This window comes from Odocoileus virginianus, chromosome 4 (assembly GCF_023699985.2).
Source record: "Odocoileus virginianus isolate 20LAN1187 ecotype Illinois chromosome 4, Ovbor_1.2, whole genome shotgun sequence".
NCBI classification, from domain to species: domain Eukaryota; kingdom Metazoa; phylum Chordata; class Mammalia; order Artiodactyla; family Cervidae; genus Odocoileus; species Odocoileus virginianus.
In genome coordinates this window covers 5,181,565-5,198,778 of record NC_069677.1, presented here as the reverse complement: position 1 = coordinate 5,198,778, position 17,214 = coordinate 5,181,565, and the positions used below count along the sequence as shown (strand labels likewise).

Genomic DNA, 17,214 nt, shown 5'->3' with positions numbered 1-17,214 from the left:
AGGCCATCTCTCTCATTCCCTTACAACCTGTGACAATAACCTGTCATTCATGAAAAGTGATTAAATTGATTCAGAAGACTTGATTTTTATAAACCTGTCATCTTTGGTATTGACCAATAATGCTTTTTTTGTTCTGTGAGATTTATGTTAGTTGATTAAAAAAAATTATGTATTTCTGATTGTTCTGGGTCTTTGTTGTGCAGGCTGTTCTCTAGTTGCGGCAATCAGGGACTACTTTCTGGTTGTGGTGCGCACATGGGCTTCTCATTGGGGTGGCTTCTCGGTATGAGGCACGGACAGAGCACACGGGCTTCAGTAGTTGCATCTCCTAGGCTTGAGCAGAGGCTCAGTTGTGGCACATGGCAGGCTTAGTTGCTCAGGGGCATGTGGAATCTTCCAGATCAAGGATGGAACCTGTGCCTCCTGCATTGGCAGGGGGATTCCTTACTGCTGAGCCTCCAGTGAAGCCTGTTAGTTGGTATTTTTAAATTTATTTAAAATTTTCCTTACTCTGCTTCAACAATACTTAAATAATTATGTATAAATATTAATGTGTGTATGTTCTGAGTATGTATGTGTGTGCACAGTTTTCTAAATTTATTTTAGGTTGTACTGAAGTTATCAACTTCTGCTACCATCAAATGAGTATAAGGGGGAAAAAAACAGCAACAACAACTAGATGATGCTGTTTCCAACTAATAGAGGGAGAAAGAGAGGAAGAGTGAAATGAAGGAGAGATACCTGGAAGCATGCACTATTATTTTATCCATGAATAATTGTACTAGTGTTAATTTCATGTGATGGTTTGGCTTTATTGAAACATATCACCTTTTATTCCTCATTCTGTCACTTTCTAGACATGATGGAACTATTCACCGATATAGCTCGTTAGAATCAGGTCTTCTTCCCCCTACTCGCAACCTGTCCCAGTGATCTTTAAAGAAAAAGTGTTATTTGATACAAATGCATTAACCTTCTGAAAGTTCTCTAGGGCAGAGGAGCTGAGGCTGTAGCAGAGGTATAGGAAAGATAAGGTGTAGGATATCTCTTGTGGATCAGGTGGTGATGAATAAGTGTAGCATTCTGTGGGAAAAAAAGAGATATGAATTGTTATAAACATATAATGAAAAATAGAGTAACAATCTGGGTTTTATGGCTCTGATGTTTCACTATATACTGAGCCTACAACAAGTGTTAAATTCTCTGTACAGTTAAAAGCCATGATATTTATTCAGAGAGCTGATATATTTAAATAAAAAGTGATTATTTAAACTTTCAAATTTAAATCAGTATGCACCATTCACACATTTCTTCCAACATTTGCTTGGCATTCTAAAAGGACAAGTCAACTTAATTATGGACCCATGTAAGTAGGGGAAGAAACAAAGCAACAAAGAAGTCAAAGTCATTGAGGAAACAGCAGCTTCTGAGAGTTCGCATCATTATTATTATGGCATGTTATTCATCATTTATTGTGCATCAGGTTGGCCTACTCTGAATTGCAAATTAAATTTTCAAAACTAAGGACATGTACTTGGGAGCAGAGGGTTTTTTATGTAAAATAATATTGCTGTCATCCAAAAAATCACTTGTCCCTAAAGGAAACAAAAGTAAAATCTCTCTAAGAAAAATAATTAATTGTACTACTTAGCAGACTGAAATGAACATGCTATGTTAGCTTGTGTTTACTCTAAGCAGTGATTACACTCTTACCCTCTTTGCATGCCAGAACCTTAACTGCAATTGTCATTTAGGGTCCCCCTGGTTCAGTCATTAATAACTGTATTACAATAATACTTGGTAGAAACCTTCAATTTAGGGACTTAAAAATACTATATGCACCCTATGGATTGACGTTTCAGTATAGCTCGTTATACTATTATAGGGTAATATAATACAATAAGCAATATATAATATGAAATGTGTTTCTGATATTCTAATTTCTTGCTCAGTCTGAAATAGCTATAGGGCCTTGTATCTTGATTTCCCTTGTCTTTTCATCATGTTGGTTCTATTCAGTTTTTCCGTGTCTCCTACATTGTGCCCAGGCTGATTGCTAGTTTTATTCAGGATCCTTGTTATTAATTACAGAGAAACCTAAGCCTTGGCTTCAGCAATTGCTCAAAGTTCTGATCTCTTAAAAAAAATAATAATAATCCTTACCAGTTATTGATGAAAAGCATATTATTGTGCCTTCCATTGATTAGAGATTAGGGGTGATTTCTTTTTCTTTTTGTGAAACAGAAATTGTCTGGCTGTTTTAGAACATTTTTTGCTGTTGTATGTATGCAGCTGCTACCCTGCATACTTTATTCGACATCGCTTCTTTTTCATCTGCCTTCACACTCTTCCCCATGCTTGGCCCACGAGAGAGAGATGGTGTGGGATTTATCCACCTTGGGATTTATCCACTTTGCCTATTACAAGAAAAGTCAATTCCCAACTGAGTATGGACTAAACAAGATTTGTCACGAGCAGAGATATTGCATAGTATTTGAGGAACAACATGGAACAATTGCTTAATCTGTCCCTACAAGGATCTGTTTTCACACCCGCAGTTGTATAGGCTATGCATGCATCAAAGCTTAAGGAATTTTCCCTGCCAACTATCCTTCAGAGCCTGTTACTCTTATATGGGATGATTTATTTAGACTTGGTATCAGGTTTTTCAGCCCATGGTTTTTTTCTGGCTGTCAGATTACTTACTGTCAGAGCACCAACAGGAGCTTAAAGTTCATTGTTGTAGTTGGCACCTACTTAGAGTTAGACTAGTCACCTTTACCTACTGCTGTAAATAGACTCTTACAATGTCTGTGTTTAATTATGCAGAAAACTTTACTTATGTATAAATACCTCCTTCTTTGGTGATGTCCAGTAAGTGAGTTTCCTGTAATTAGTGTCAAATAATAAATCTTTTAAGTTATGTAGGATTTTGGTAAGAGTAACCTTTAGCAGATAAACTATACCCATTGTTGAAAATTAATATTAGCAACCAGATTTGCCCATATAGAAATACACCCAAGGAACTCCATGGCTGGTTTTAACAGTTGTTGTTTAAGTGAGATCCTGTAAGACCTGAAGTGGTGTTGCAATTATTTGAATACCAGGGAAAGCTGAGACTTACATTTGCTTCTCTACTTCCAGCTTCTGTGTGTCTTATTTCCCCTGGTTTGTTGCTGTTCAACATAACTATGAAGTCTTAACCATTCCAAGCATCTTTACTTGTTCTTCTGCTACCGAGGATCTACTCTGCCAAAAATATTTCCTTTGTTTTAAGGACTTTAATTAAATGGAATCTGGGTAGCTGGGGGATTATAGTAGGATCCCCTACAAGTCTAGTTCTATGGTTCACATCTTAAAATAATGAAATGTCCTGTCCTTGGAGAAACAGATAATTCTACAAATCAGATAGCTTAGCTCCATGAGGATATCTTTTAAGAAGTGTATGAATTACTCTGTGCCTCGTTCAGAGTTGTAGCCTGGGTTGTCCCACATTCCCAGCTATTGTTTCTGCCGTGACATGCATGACAGATGACATTCAGATGCTCAACACACTCCCATGGGCATACCCGGATTTTGACAGAACACAACAACATTTATAGTGAAGTCAGGTACAGAAATAATTTATAGTCAGCACAATTATTAAAGTGGTGTCAGTATATGTTGCTCCCTGTGGGCCCTTCAAAAGCCTGGATGTTAAGTATAAATAATTGATTTCACAGTAGCTGTGCCTTTACCCCCTTTTTATATCACACAGGAAAGAGAATAACATTTCAATGTGTAAGAATGACATAAAGATACAATTTTGAACTGTTCTAAATGCTTTATATTATTAGCTTTATTTCACAGACTTTGACATTCTATGATAAATAGCAAATTACTTGCTACCACATACTTCACAACCTGTGAAGTTGAATTACTATTGATTTGAAACCTGTGCTGGGGCTGAGAATTCAGTTTTGGCATTTATTCTAGAGGGTAACAAACTCTTGGCACCTCATTGAAGCTGTTAAAATTGAGATAATGATCTGACCTCACTGTGGATTAGATACTTTTTATTTATATATATTTACTTTTACTAAATATGTTAATAATTATACCTTATTCTTTGCTTCACATTGATATGCACATACACACATATACCTTTCGTTTTTCTTCTTAGAACCTCTGAAAGATATGCATAGTATGTATTCATCTGATTGATAGATAATGAAACATAAGACTACCGTGCTTCACATTAAATGACTTGCCTAAGCTCTGTCAATTCCCATTCCAATTTGAATACTCCCCAGAAGACACACTGCTAGCATGTGTGCTGTTGTCATTTACATTGCTGAAAAGTTTAGGAGAATTTTTAGATCGAAGTCATTAATACCTTTGCTTAATAATAATAAATAAAAAACTATTGAATTACTATGGTATTAAAAAAATAATTCATAATAGGTGATTGGACTAGAAGAAAGAAGCAAGCAAGAAGAAAAGAGATAGGAATGTTTCTATATGTAAAGAAAGTTAATAATTAAGAATCACAGGAATTACTCCTGGGGCCAGTTTTGACATTGTTATTAATGGTCTAGATGAGGGCATTCACACTGAAATATCTCCTAAAAGCAGACTCTGATAAATTATTGACCTGACTCGCTTTGCTGACAGTTTCATCTTTCTTAAGGTAGAAGATGTTATAGCAGGGAATTGCTACTTTGGGCTTAATTTTAATCTCAAGGGAGAACTGGCTGAAGATGTGGTAAGGAAATCCACACCGAGGCTTTTTTTTTTTTTTCTTTTTTGTCAAGACAAGTCTCGTGGACAAGATGAAGGTAGAAGTTGGGTGATAGTACAGGAGATACATCAATCGCTTGTTAAATTCAGAATGTTAACTTATAAATTATCATCAATTTAGACATCTCAGAGGCCCAACCTTAACAAGGTATGGCCTTATTCAAGATTTTTATCAATGTTATTACTATGTCATAGAAGTAACTTATCAGTTGTAGATGATAATGTATCAGGAGGTGAATATAAATAATGCATAAATGAAAGAATTAAGACTTAAAACAATCCTGACAGGCTAAACTGCTGGGCCAAAACCACCATGATAAAGATTCATGTCTTGAAGATTTTTTTGTTGTTGCTGATGGAATTATAAATTTGTTCAGTCTTCCTGGAGGAAAATGTAGAGATATACAACCAAAGCTATAAAGTGTTTATGACTTTTAAACTGACTATTCAACCTGAGAGACTTGGTCTAAGGAAGTAATCAGGAAAACACTTAATGGCAGACAAGCAAAACCAACAAAAACATTAATAGTCAATTCATTAAACAAATGTTAATGAATTAGCACTACCATGTTGAAGTGCTAAGCAGTCATTAAAAATCATTAAGATTATGTGGTAAATACTGCTTATTGACATGTAAATATGTTAATGATCAGTAGATAAAAAGGCCAGAGATGAAAATTATATAGTTAATTTTTATAAGATGAAGTTTATGTGTGTATAGACATAGAAATATGTGAAAACAAAAGTGTGTGGTGGGATATCTAGGAATATGTTATTGGTTTTTGTAGCTGATAATTTTAGAAATGAGATTTTCTTCTTTATGCTTACCTGTGTCTTCTAATTTTGCATACCATATATGTATTTATTGTGTGATTGAAATATTATCCTAAAAATTTAAGATAGAGGTGACTTCCATTTCAAACAAACATTTTTCTGAGTTATTTGGAGAATAAATGTTACTACCAGAGTGATACAGCAACTAATATAAAGAGTATAATTAAATCATATAAATAACAATGAAGTTTTAATGGGGTTTGGTGGGAGACAAGTGTCACAGAGCTGTAAACCCACATGGTCCTGTGGTATTCCATTACAGAAGTCACATTTAAATGAGAACTGTAACAATGCACATAAGTCAAAGGAAGGGAACTTTTCATATAAAGAAAAAAAAATTAACTCAAAATGTTTAGCCATGGAATTGATAAACTGGGATCTGAAGAGGACAAGCCAGGCTAACTGTGCTTAGATACTTGAAGGATAACAGAATGAAAGAAATTCAAATCATCTGTGTGGAGCTTTGAATCGAAGACTTGAACAAATGAGCATAAGACTCAAGGAAGATATTCAGAAGAATTTCCTAATACCCAAAAAGCTGTGTAGCAGGCAACAGTAGAAATAAATGATTTCCCCATCATAGGTCTATCATTTTGGATCATCTCTGATGCAAATGATTGAAAACACTGCTCAGAATTATGTTAATCTAAAGGAAAATTTATTGTCTGAGAAATAGCCAACTTCTTGTATGCTCAGTCATGCAGAGGCTAGACACTCGGATCTGATGATCCCCACAGGAACCACTTCTGCTCCTTTCCTGTGGTTTCATTCTGAAAGCTCATGATGGCAAGATGGTGACAGTCCTTTAGAACGCTCATTCTCTACTTTACATTCAGGGGAAAGATCTTTATCATCAACAGTAGAGTGAAAAGTCCAGATTGGATCCTCCTTAGCCCTGGTTTGCTCCTCTTCCTACTCCTGGACCAATTACTGTGGCCAGGGTGGTGGGGTGGAGGAGAGTTGTTTTACAATGTAAGCCAATCAGGGCCTACCACCCCCACCCCCCAACTGAGGAGGAAGTCAAATTCTGGCATGCAACCCAGGTTGAGGATTTGCAGGAGTAGTTTCTGAAAAGTAATTTAGGTTAATCTTTTATCAGGAAAATGGATGAGTAGACAATGAACTGCAAAAATGACAGATGTCTATTAGAACTAGGGTGACAAGTGTAACTTGATGATTTCTTAGGTTCTTTCCAATGCCAAGTTTCAATGGGGCTGAGATGCAATTTGCAGTTGGCAGTGAGAATTTCAGGGAGAGAAATATGAAAGGATACACAGAAGGAATTGGTGATGAACTCCAGGAAGGTATTACCAGACTGCAAGAGAATATGGAAAAGCAATACTGTCGACAGGCAAGGGTATTAAAGGGGGAAATAACTTAAAATGTAGAAACTTCTCCATAGTTATGAGATTTGGAATCTTGAAAAATTGAGATTCTGTCAGTTAAAGCATTCTCTGTTTACTCATGTATTTTGTACAGTCACAATGTGGGATCTGTGTTTCTCTCCTTATATACTATCCAACCACACACACACACACACACACACACTCACACCCCTGCCTAAGAGTGTGCAAAATAGAAAAAATGCTCATAGATTATTTAGGTTTGACAAATGCCTTTCAAAATTCATATGACCTCTGGAAGGTCATATGACTCATTCACACAGAGTAAATGGTTTTAATCAGATAATCAGATCACCAGCTCCTTGGGGCTGCTAGCTCAGCAAAATTTCTTGTCTGAATTCTTACTTTTCCTTTGCAAGTGGGAGATGAGTAGAGGGGGACAGGGTTTGTGAGCAGATGGCAATTTGGAATGCACCTTGGGCAGCCAATAGACAGCTTAGATGTAGGAGAATTCAAATGGAGGATGGAGACCCATAAGTAGAGGCTCTAGAAAGATGATAACCAAGGCAATTTTGCTGAGAACCTGCTCAAGTTTCTATGGCCCAGCTAGAAATTATGAACATTTCTGTTACCCACGTCACTGAGCTTCTTCAATATCTTATCATCAAGTCCCTACCTTTTTCCTCATAAAATATTAAGACACAAGGAAGAAGGGAAGAATACATAGATTCAGCCTGAACTGGAAGAGAGGAAGAGATTTTAATCATATGCCTGTTTCCTCTCCCTTTCTATTTTCCATATTATTTCATGTTGTAGGTTGTAAACCCTGTGATTTGCCTTTTTTTGGATAACTACATGGCATCCCCCAGGAGTACCAGGGGCAGAGCCCTTGTACAAAACCTTAGTTTATCTGAACTATGTGTAAGTCTGATTCCTGAGCCTTAAAACAGAGGAAATGGAGCTTAAAAGGTCTAGAAAAGAGCAGATAAAATGATCAGAGGGATAAAAAAGGGTACTGCATAAGAGCAGATTAAATCAATGAGTTTCCCCCAGACTGACCTCTGTGAGTGTGAAGGGCACAGCCAAGGTCAACAGAGACTAGATGACCTGCCCCAGCAATACCGTAGACATGGGGAAGCCTCAGGAGTTGAGAGTAGCTATATTCATAGCAAGAATACATTTCTGCAATGCCCCACCCTTGGACGATAGTATAAACTAAGTCAATTCACATAGGTTTTGATAAAGTTGTAGTTGGGAAAACCCACAATGAATTGTCCAAGCAAGCCATGTGATATTTATGAGTGCTTATTTCATTTTGGTTGTGGCTACCTTAAAATAGTGCTCTTCAAGTATGATTAATCATCAGACTCAACTAGGGGTACTTTTAAACTACCTATAAATTCCATAGCCCCATTTGAGACTTCAAACATTAAAAAAAAATTCTAATAAGACCCCATAATTTATATCAATATTTTAAAGATGTTTCCAACTGATTCTGATGTTCATAGGATGTTCATAGAATTTAACCTCTAGGAACTCTGGCCTAGAGGCTGACCCTGATGCCCTGAAGGTAGCACTGTGTGATGGGGAGGTAGCTTGGTCTGTGGGATCAGGCAGACCTGGATTTAAATTCTGACTGCTGTATTTCACAATGTGACTCGGTCAGTTGCCTCCCCTCTCTGAGCCTGAACCTTTCTCAGAAAGTTGAATATTAAGGATCATGCATAGTGATGCTGAGTAAATGTTAGCCTGTGTATTCCCACCCCAACCTCCACAGAACCCTGGGCCAGTGGGAGTGGGGATTGAAGCACGTTGATAGTTTTCATACATTCACACGTTTGAGAGTAGCAGAAGACAGTCTTATATAGAAAGGTGTGAATGTAGACTTTTGATCTTTCCCCCTGTGCTCTAGCCCTTCTGTATTTCCAGTTACAGGAAGAAGAAAGAAAAAAAGAAGCAGTCTGTGTTTCAGAACTGTCAGGTTCCACTTACTGGCTTCATGTTACTGGTGTTTTCAGATCATTTGTTGATACTTTGAGTTTTTGGTTCCTGTTGGGGTCTGTGCCTTTTAAGATTAGTTTATTGATACTTCTGTGAAATTAGAACCAAAGGGAAGAAATCAATGGGGATCTTAAAATGCATGTGCATGCCTGTCGGGTCCACATGCACTGATGCAGCTGGTGAGGAAACAGCAGATTCCACACCAAGTTGTAGTCAGGATCACAGGAAATGAGCAGAGGGGAAATCCAAGGAATGGGAGGGAACAGAAGGGGCTTCCACCAAGAGTTGTGTGCCCAATGAGGCCAATGCAAGTGTCCTGAGAAAAGAAAGAACAAACAATGCTAGGCTTTTACTGAGCAGGCTGGAGAGGAATGTGTGTTCATCTTACATGGGGGTGGGGGGTCCCTGCACACCAGTGATCTGACTGAGCTCTGGGACCCTTGGGCCCTGCAGCCAGACTCTGAAACCAGGTCTGCTTGCTAATAGTCAAGCACTAACCCCAGAATCTGGCTTCACCTTCCAGCAGGTAGGAGACAGTCCCAGAGGCTTTGAGACCCTAACTGCCCACCAGTGGGTCAGCACTAGCCCTGGGGCCCCCTAGGTTTCCACAAGCCACCTTGTGATCAGGCCCTGGTGAACAGCGGCCAGCAGCACCTGTACAAGGCAGGATTTGGCAGCCAACCAAGCTAGAGGCCAGCCAGGCTTCCAGACCACACACACAGTGAGCCCACCACAACAGAAGGACCCATGCAGTTCTCTTAGTTATTGCAGCTCAATCAGGGGAAATCCTAGAACATATAGCTTGGGTGATGAGAGGGGAGTGTAGCTCTAGGAAGCATAGGGCACCTCCTATAGGAGGAAACTTCTAAAAGGTTGAGAAACTTAACTAACCTCTCACAAACATAGAAATACAAATGGTCTGGCTTTCATCAAAGGTTCTAAAACCACAAAAATTCTGAGATGGAAATTCTCCATTCTAGTGCTCCACTGGTCATGGGCCTTCTGCTAGGTCCTGGGAATGCACAGATGTTTTCAAACCCCATTTCCTCGAATAGAAACAAAGACTTGCAAGGAGAAAGCTGCTTTGGGGCTGAGCAGGAGGAATGGTGGAAGCAGTGAACTTGTAACACTGAATCTTCCCCAGGGCCACTCCAGAGGATGACGTGTCTATGGTCCTGACCCTCTCTTTTCATCAACTCTTTTGGAGCCTCTGTTCTGCTGTTTCGATGGGGAATCTGTTTCTGTCTTAAGCCCATAACTAGTTGCTGAGGAAGACTCGTGCTTAAGAGAATAGAGAACAGGGATGTTCCTGTTCTATTGTAATTGGGGTCAACACCCAGAGCACAGGTTGGAAGGTACCAAATAGCTGTATTCCAAGAGCTGCCAGCTGGTGTAACTAGATACCTCCCAAACATCTTCCCCAGGAGAGGCTTTCTGAGAACCCAGGTGGAAACCTAGAGTTAGGAAATCAGCACATGTTTGAGAAACAGTTTCCAGTTTGAGCGGAAGGGGATGAGGTGGGCGAAAAGGTCTAAAGGAAAGTGGAGGGGTGCTTAAGTCGTTCATGCTTAATGTGGAAGAGAAGTAAGGAGTGTGTTGTCATCTGTCCTCTGTTTTGAGCAAAGGAGTCTAGGCTTGTTTTAGGTTCCTTTTAATTTTTCTTAATTATACCAGAGGTACATACATGTATTCTTATTTTAGAAGTTAGACTATTAAAGGGAAAGATAAAATCTCTTTATCAGAATCCTAGACTAAATACATTGTATTTACCAAAAAGTTCATTTGGATTTCTCCATAATATCTCACGGAAAAACCTGAAAGAACCTTTTGGCCAACTCAATATATGCATAAACATAGATATACATCATACTATACACATAGATATATGGATGTATATATGCACATAAATATGCAAATATAAAAGTATGCCTAGACATGTGTGGGTGTGTCTGTATGTGTGTATACACATGTGTGTGTATATACATACATTCATACATATTTACACACACACACACACATGTCACTTCCAATAAATATCTATAGTGGAGCATGATATAGTAAGATATTTTAATATTTTTTTCCTAATGTGGCTTTCAGTTTGTCTTTCATATAGCAAATTATTGTTTTTTAAAGTCTACATGTTTTTGAGATAGAACAGAGAAAATAAAGCACATTGTTAAGAGCCTGGATTGTGGAGCCATACTGCCTGGGTGTGGCCTTGCACAGACTGTTAATGTTTCTATATTACCCAGTTCTTCATTTGTAAAACTGGGATGTAATAGAATCTACCTCACAGATTTTTTGTGATAATTAAGTGAATTAACATGAGTAAACCACTTAGAACAGAACCTGACAGACTATAGGAGCTATGTGATATTGCAAATAGATGAGGTTCATTCTTTATTACAGTAAGTTCTAACATGAAAATAACATATTTTATTTAGCAAATCTACTGATTGACATGTTTAATCTTCTAATTTGCTTTATTATAAACAATCCTGCCATAAATGTTTGATTAACTTATAATGCATGTTTTTGGAACATGTATTCCAAGTAGTCTGGCAAATGCTACTACTGCAGTGCACGCTTTTGAAATCACACTGATGCTAGGAATTTAATGTAACTTCTTCCTGATTTTCACTTGAGATCATTTTTCCTATCTCTGAAATGACTTGAGAGAAGCTGTATCCCAAAGATTTAATGAGGTGATGTTCCTTTTAGCTGTCGAGAGCTCCCCATTCTTACACTGATATTCTTTTGATTTGTTGATAATTAATCAGGAACATCAGTGGTGAAATGTCACCTAGATATCATTCCAACCCTTCGATCTGTAGCTTTAAAGGGAGGATTTTCTCCCTCTCCGCTGGCCCTGTCATTGCCAAGCTTTCCTCTTATTAACCTTGAAGTCACACAGAACAGTCTCTCCTGTGATTTCATCATATCTCCCATCTAAAGAGATGCTATCGCACTCTAAAAAAATAAATTAAAAGGACCACATCACCCCCACACAGAGGCAGGTCACAGGTTTAATTTTTTTTTTTTTTTGGCCCCAGCTATCACAGACAAGTCTTCACAGACTTCGCCATGGGCTTTATATCACATCAGTTTGCATTGATCATTTTCATTTTAAAAATTGTTTATGAAATTCTTTCTTCTCATGAGGCCTGTCATATTTGAGCTTTATGGGTAAGGAGTTACCTGTATCTTTTAAAATATTTCTTCAGCTTCACAATGGTGATAACTTTATTAATCAAAATGGTGAAACAAATATTTTTATAAAATCTTTCCACTACCTCTGCCAACTACACAAAGGGAAAAACCATCTTTGTCAGATGTATATGGGGGAAAAAAAAAAAACAATCCCTGGGTGCAGCTTTTTCTGAGGTTAACAAGTTTGCTGGCATGCAGGGCTGATACCAGGCAAAATGAGTTTGATGTCAGCATTCTGGCCTTTCTCTTCCATGGCCCCAAACCCCTTGATTCTTTTGGTTTACAAATACTCTCCTGTATCTCTAATTCTTTTCAGCCAAATGTCTGTGCTCTTTCTATTGCTACTCTAATATTAGAGTAATGAGGCAGTGGAAGAATTTCCAGGGGAGGGCAACAAAAGTAAAAGATTATTGAGGGAGACACAGGGGCCAGAGCATGATCTTGGCATGGGATCAAGGAGAGTTCAACTGCATTGATTAAACAGAACAGTTGTCAGCAGGAGACATTTGAGTAAATGCAGAGTTCTGTGTTACTTCCAGAGCATCAGACACTAGGTTTGTGCAAAGCTGAAGATCAAAGCAGACCAAGGAATAGTTTTTGGAGTAAGTTTGCAGATGAGAAGCATTCATGTTTGGATTGGACTTTAATATAGGTCTATAGTACCAGGATCAAGCAGGTATCAAGTCTGCAAAAGGTAAAACTCAGGATAAAAGGTAAAAATATAAGGGTCATGAGTGTCAAGGGTCAATTCTCAGGAGAAGGTAGATTTTTTCTGTCATAGCAAATTGTAATGACAGGTTCTTTATTTCTTCAATCAGTCGTGGAAGAAGGTTCCCTTTCATCCATTTTTATACAATTCCTGTGTTTTAAGGAATTCTAGAGAATTTGGGATGGATTTTAATCTTTCTAGCCCTTCTTGGTCACTTCTGTAGCTGGTGGAACCCCTTCTGAAATACTTTGTTCTTGACAGCTCTGGCACTTTCTGTATACTGAATATCGGAAGCCTGGAACCTCCCCCCGCGCCCCCCACCCCCGAGAGAAATCCTTCAATTTTGCAGACAGTTGTCACTGCCCTTCTCCCCACTCTGAAGCTTCTAACATTACTGGAATGCTTATCTTTTCTACTTCTTCCCACCTCAGGGCCTTTGGGTTAGAGTCAGGCCTCCTCATTCGTTAATCATAGCCCTTTTCCAGTCTGAGTAGCCTCCTCCGTCCATCCCCCTCTTAGAGGGAGCCCTCCTTGGTTATCCTTTTCAGAGTCCCACAGCCAGGGTTTGCACCTTTGATATTGAAAAAGCTGTCAACACCTACCTAAAAGAAAATTCCTTTTCATTATTTTAATTGCTCAGAAATATATCAAATAATCTGTCAAGAACTCTCCTTTTATATATATATTTGCCTCTTCAACTTTTTTCTGTTTGTAAGGTAAGAGGGTTCTACTATTTACCTATACAGGTTTGTAATCAGGTAAAGGATGAGGTAATTCCATGGGGTTTTATTTATTTTTGTGTCTCTTTTTTATTTGACATAACACTGCACCTTCTAGCATAGCACGAAGAATAAATGTGATTGAGTTACTAGGATTCCAGGAAAAAAGTCATGAATGATGGCACATGGCAGGATGGGACTTATTTAAGATTCCTAGAGGTCTAGTCTTGTGACTTTCTGAGACTGGAAGGTTTTTAATCCCAGTATCCAGAGTCTCTTCTATCCTGTGATGATTTTATCCAGAAGATCCTTCTGTCATTTCCTCTCTCAACTCTGTTTCCATGTTCCCCTCACTTTCCTCATCCTCCCTTCACTTTAAGACAAACCTTCATCTTCCAGCTCTCTCCCATCACTTGTAGGTCTTTATTTTGCTTCTTCTGGTACATTTTAATTATTTTTTTGGATAAGATTCATGAATTTTTAAACAACAGACGCCATTTCTGACATCCCAGGGCATTTGCTTTTTATATTATTCCTGCTTCTGTTTATGAAGCTCCTGACAAAAAGATGAATTAGAATGCTTTTTCCATATTAATGGAGATGTCTAAACCAACTTTGATCCAAATTAAAACAAAAAGGGTACTGGCTTATTTGAAAACTGAAAAGACAAGCCACGAGTATGCCATGGACAAATTTTAAAAATAAGTCTGTACTAAAACACCTGCTGAATAGGGCTTGGCCTAGGAATCAGAATTACATCATCATCCCAGGTAATTTTGCTGTGGGTGGTATTTGGATCATACTTTATGAAGCATCATGGTGTTTGCTGTTCTCATATAGATATTGTCATCTAGCTCAGTGAGCCTTTAAGCTAATCTACTCTGTTGTAGTGAATAGGAAGTTACACTATTAGATGAAGCATCCATAGTTCTATAGAATGTTCTTTTTAGTAAACTTAGAAAAGATTGTTTACAGTGTATTGAGCTAAGTGTGGAAGACACCAAACATTGATGTTTGAAAGAACTGATCTCACTAGAAATTTTATGTGTTGTTTGGCAAGTCATTTAACGTCTTCCAGTATCCTCTTCCTTATCAGTAAAAATAATACATATTTAGAAGGTTGCTGAGAAGATAAAATGCATCAACATGCATAAATAAATCATTTATGCTTTCTGGCACATAGTGGGATTTCTGCAGATAACATCTATAATTAACTTTGTTGCTTATTTTGTAACTTCCATTTCTATAGAAGACTATAACTTTGGCTGCATATGTGGAAACTTGCACGCACATTCACATACAGAAGGAGGGGTAAGAGAAGAGGTAGAGACAGGGAGGGAGGAAGTAAGAGGGAAGGAGGAGGAGGAGAGGGGCTACTTTTGGAAACTTGTCTCAGGGGTTACATATCTTAACAGGCAAAAATTCTATGTGACTATTTTAGGTACATAAATAATATAAATGTATATGAGTGTAATTTGAGAGTGAGGGGGAAAAAAGCTAGAAGTACCTGTGAATTATATGTATGTAATGAGTACTTTCATCTTTTGATTTACTCCTCCATCTAGTAAGAGATTCTTTCCCATTGCTTCTTTCTTTAGAGAGTCCTATACTTCTTTTAGTCCATCATGGAGGTGCTCACATATGTGTATTTAAAATAATTTTACAAAAATTTGAAAAATACTTTCACACAGCCCTAAAACTACAACTTTAGGATCATCCAAGAATGAGTTTTATTTCTCTGTCTGTACTATTGGGAAACCTCTGTTTGCATCAGTGCCCTACAATATTATTTGACTTTTATGAACTTAAAAAAGGTTTTATATATATATATATATATATATATATACATATATATATGTAATATGTATATATACATACATACATATATATATGTAATATATATATATAATATATATTTTATATATATATATATATATATAGGCCTGAAAAAGCATTAACAAAATTGAGGTATAAAGTGGTCATTGAAGTGACTCGAAATAGGTTTATGTGGATTCCTTTTCACTTGGTTTCATTTCTTTCAATCAACAAAAGCAAATATAAAAATTATGATAGAAGCTGGAGACTGTCAGAGTCCATGAGAGAAACACAACCATAAATTGAAGACTGTGAGACTGCCCTGGGGAGATCATTCTGAAACACAATGGAATTGAGTATGCCACCTCATTAGTTAATACTGTTTTTATGTTGGGAAGAGTAAAGGCAGAACATATCCAAAGCAGCCCCGTGACAGCTCAGAGGTGATGAGAACAAAGATTTCACATTTCCCAACAGAGTAAAACTCTCTGAGCCCCTGAGTTCCAGTTGCTCAGCTCTCTTAACCAAGAGAGCGTCCCCTCAGTCCTGTCGCCTCTCCTCATGTCCTCTTTGTTGTGATTCTCATTTAATCAGTTCAGGTTAGTTCAGTGAGGATGCTGAATTGAAAGTCCTGGGCTGGCGTCTCGTTTATCCATAAGCCAGGTGGTGCTACCAGGGCCCAGGCTTGGGCTCCATTCCCCCGGGTGCTTGGGCTCCGACCCACAGAGGCTGAGCTATTAATGAGCAGGACTCAGTCCCCCTGGCTCACTCAGCCTTGTCTTCTCTCCTGAGACTGCCAACAAGAGAAGCAATTAGGGCCAATCTGGTGGTGGTTGGCTGCATTTTAAAATAGAAACCATCTCAAAATCCATCTACGAGCTTGCCTTACTTTTAGCTTCCTTACAGACTGCAGAACCATTCGTTGACAGTGCTTAGAATTACCCAGATTATCCTTGGAAGCCTGTAATAGTCCAATTACCAACACTGTTTGCAGTCTTATTGTGAACTTCCTCTGAAGTCAGGAAGGGATACGCCACGGTAGGAATGCTACGGGTCCGGGGAGAAGCAGGGAGAGAGAAAGCTGTTTTGAGGATGAAATTGTTTTCATCAGTGACTCAAGACTGCAGCAGATTCAGTGACTACCAGAGGCTCTGATGTGTTTTAATAACCTTTATCATTGTGGGGAAATGGCTTTTCCATAGGCTGTGGAATCTCCCACCGACCCCGTGTTCATTATATGTTTGCTGTATTGACTTGATGGAAACTCAGCAGGTTTTTTTTTTTTTTTTTTTCTGAAGGTCTTATATTTCCCCATTCTGAATTGGATAATACTAGGACTTCTAGGAAACTCTAAACAGTAACTGACAGCTAATGTGCTTATCTGTCACCTGTTTCAACACTTTGAATAGCATTTCCTTGCTTTCCATTTAGAGGAATGATGGCCTGATTCAGAATATACTAGACAGTAGGCTAAAATGTTACGATTATTAAAAGTTCCATACTTCAGGGGAAAAGAAAAGAAACCAAAATGTATTTTTCTTCTGAGCACATTTCCCTTCATTAATTCAAAAAAGGATTATGTAGATATCTTCTAAACCTCCCTTGTGGTAAAGAATCCACCTGCATTACTGGAGACCTGGGTTTAATCCCTGGGTTGGGAAGATCCTCTGGAAAAGGGAAAGGCTACCCACTCCAGTATTCTGGCCTGGAGAATTCCATGGACTGTATAGTCTATGGGGTCGCAAAGAGTTAGACATGACTGAGTGACTTTCACTTTCAGTAATCTATAACTGCTTCATTTCCA

General features: G+C 38.1%; 1 long non-coding RNA gene across 2 annotated transcripts in view; it reads right to left on the bottom strand.

The window, feature by feature from the left end:
* Positions 1-791: 791 nt before the first annotated feature.
* LOC110135032 (uncharacterized) overlaps positions 792-17,214 on the bottom strand; it is a 30,086-nt gene continuing 13,663 nt past the window's right edge. The window contains exons 4-5 of one of the 2 annotated variants that reach the window (XR_011487132.1): positions 2,164-2,417; positions 792-1,083 (exon numbers count right to left, since the gene is read on the bottom strand). This is a non-coding gene — a long non-coding RNA (uncharacterized lncRNA). The remainder of the gene's footprint in view (positions 1,084-2,163; positions 2,418-17,214) is intronic. The other variant, XR_002313224.2, reaches the window with a different exon arrangement.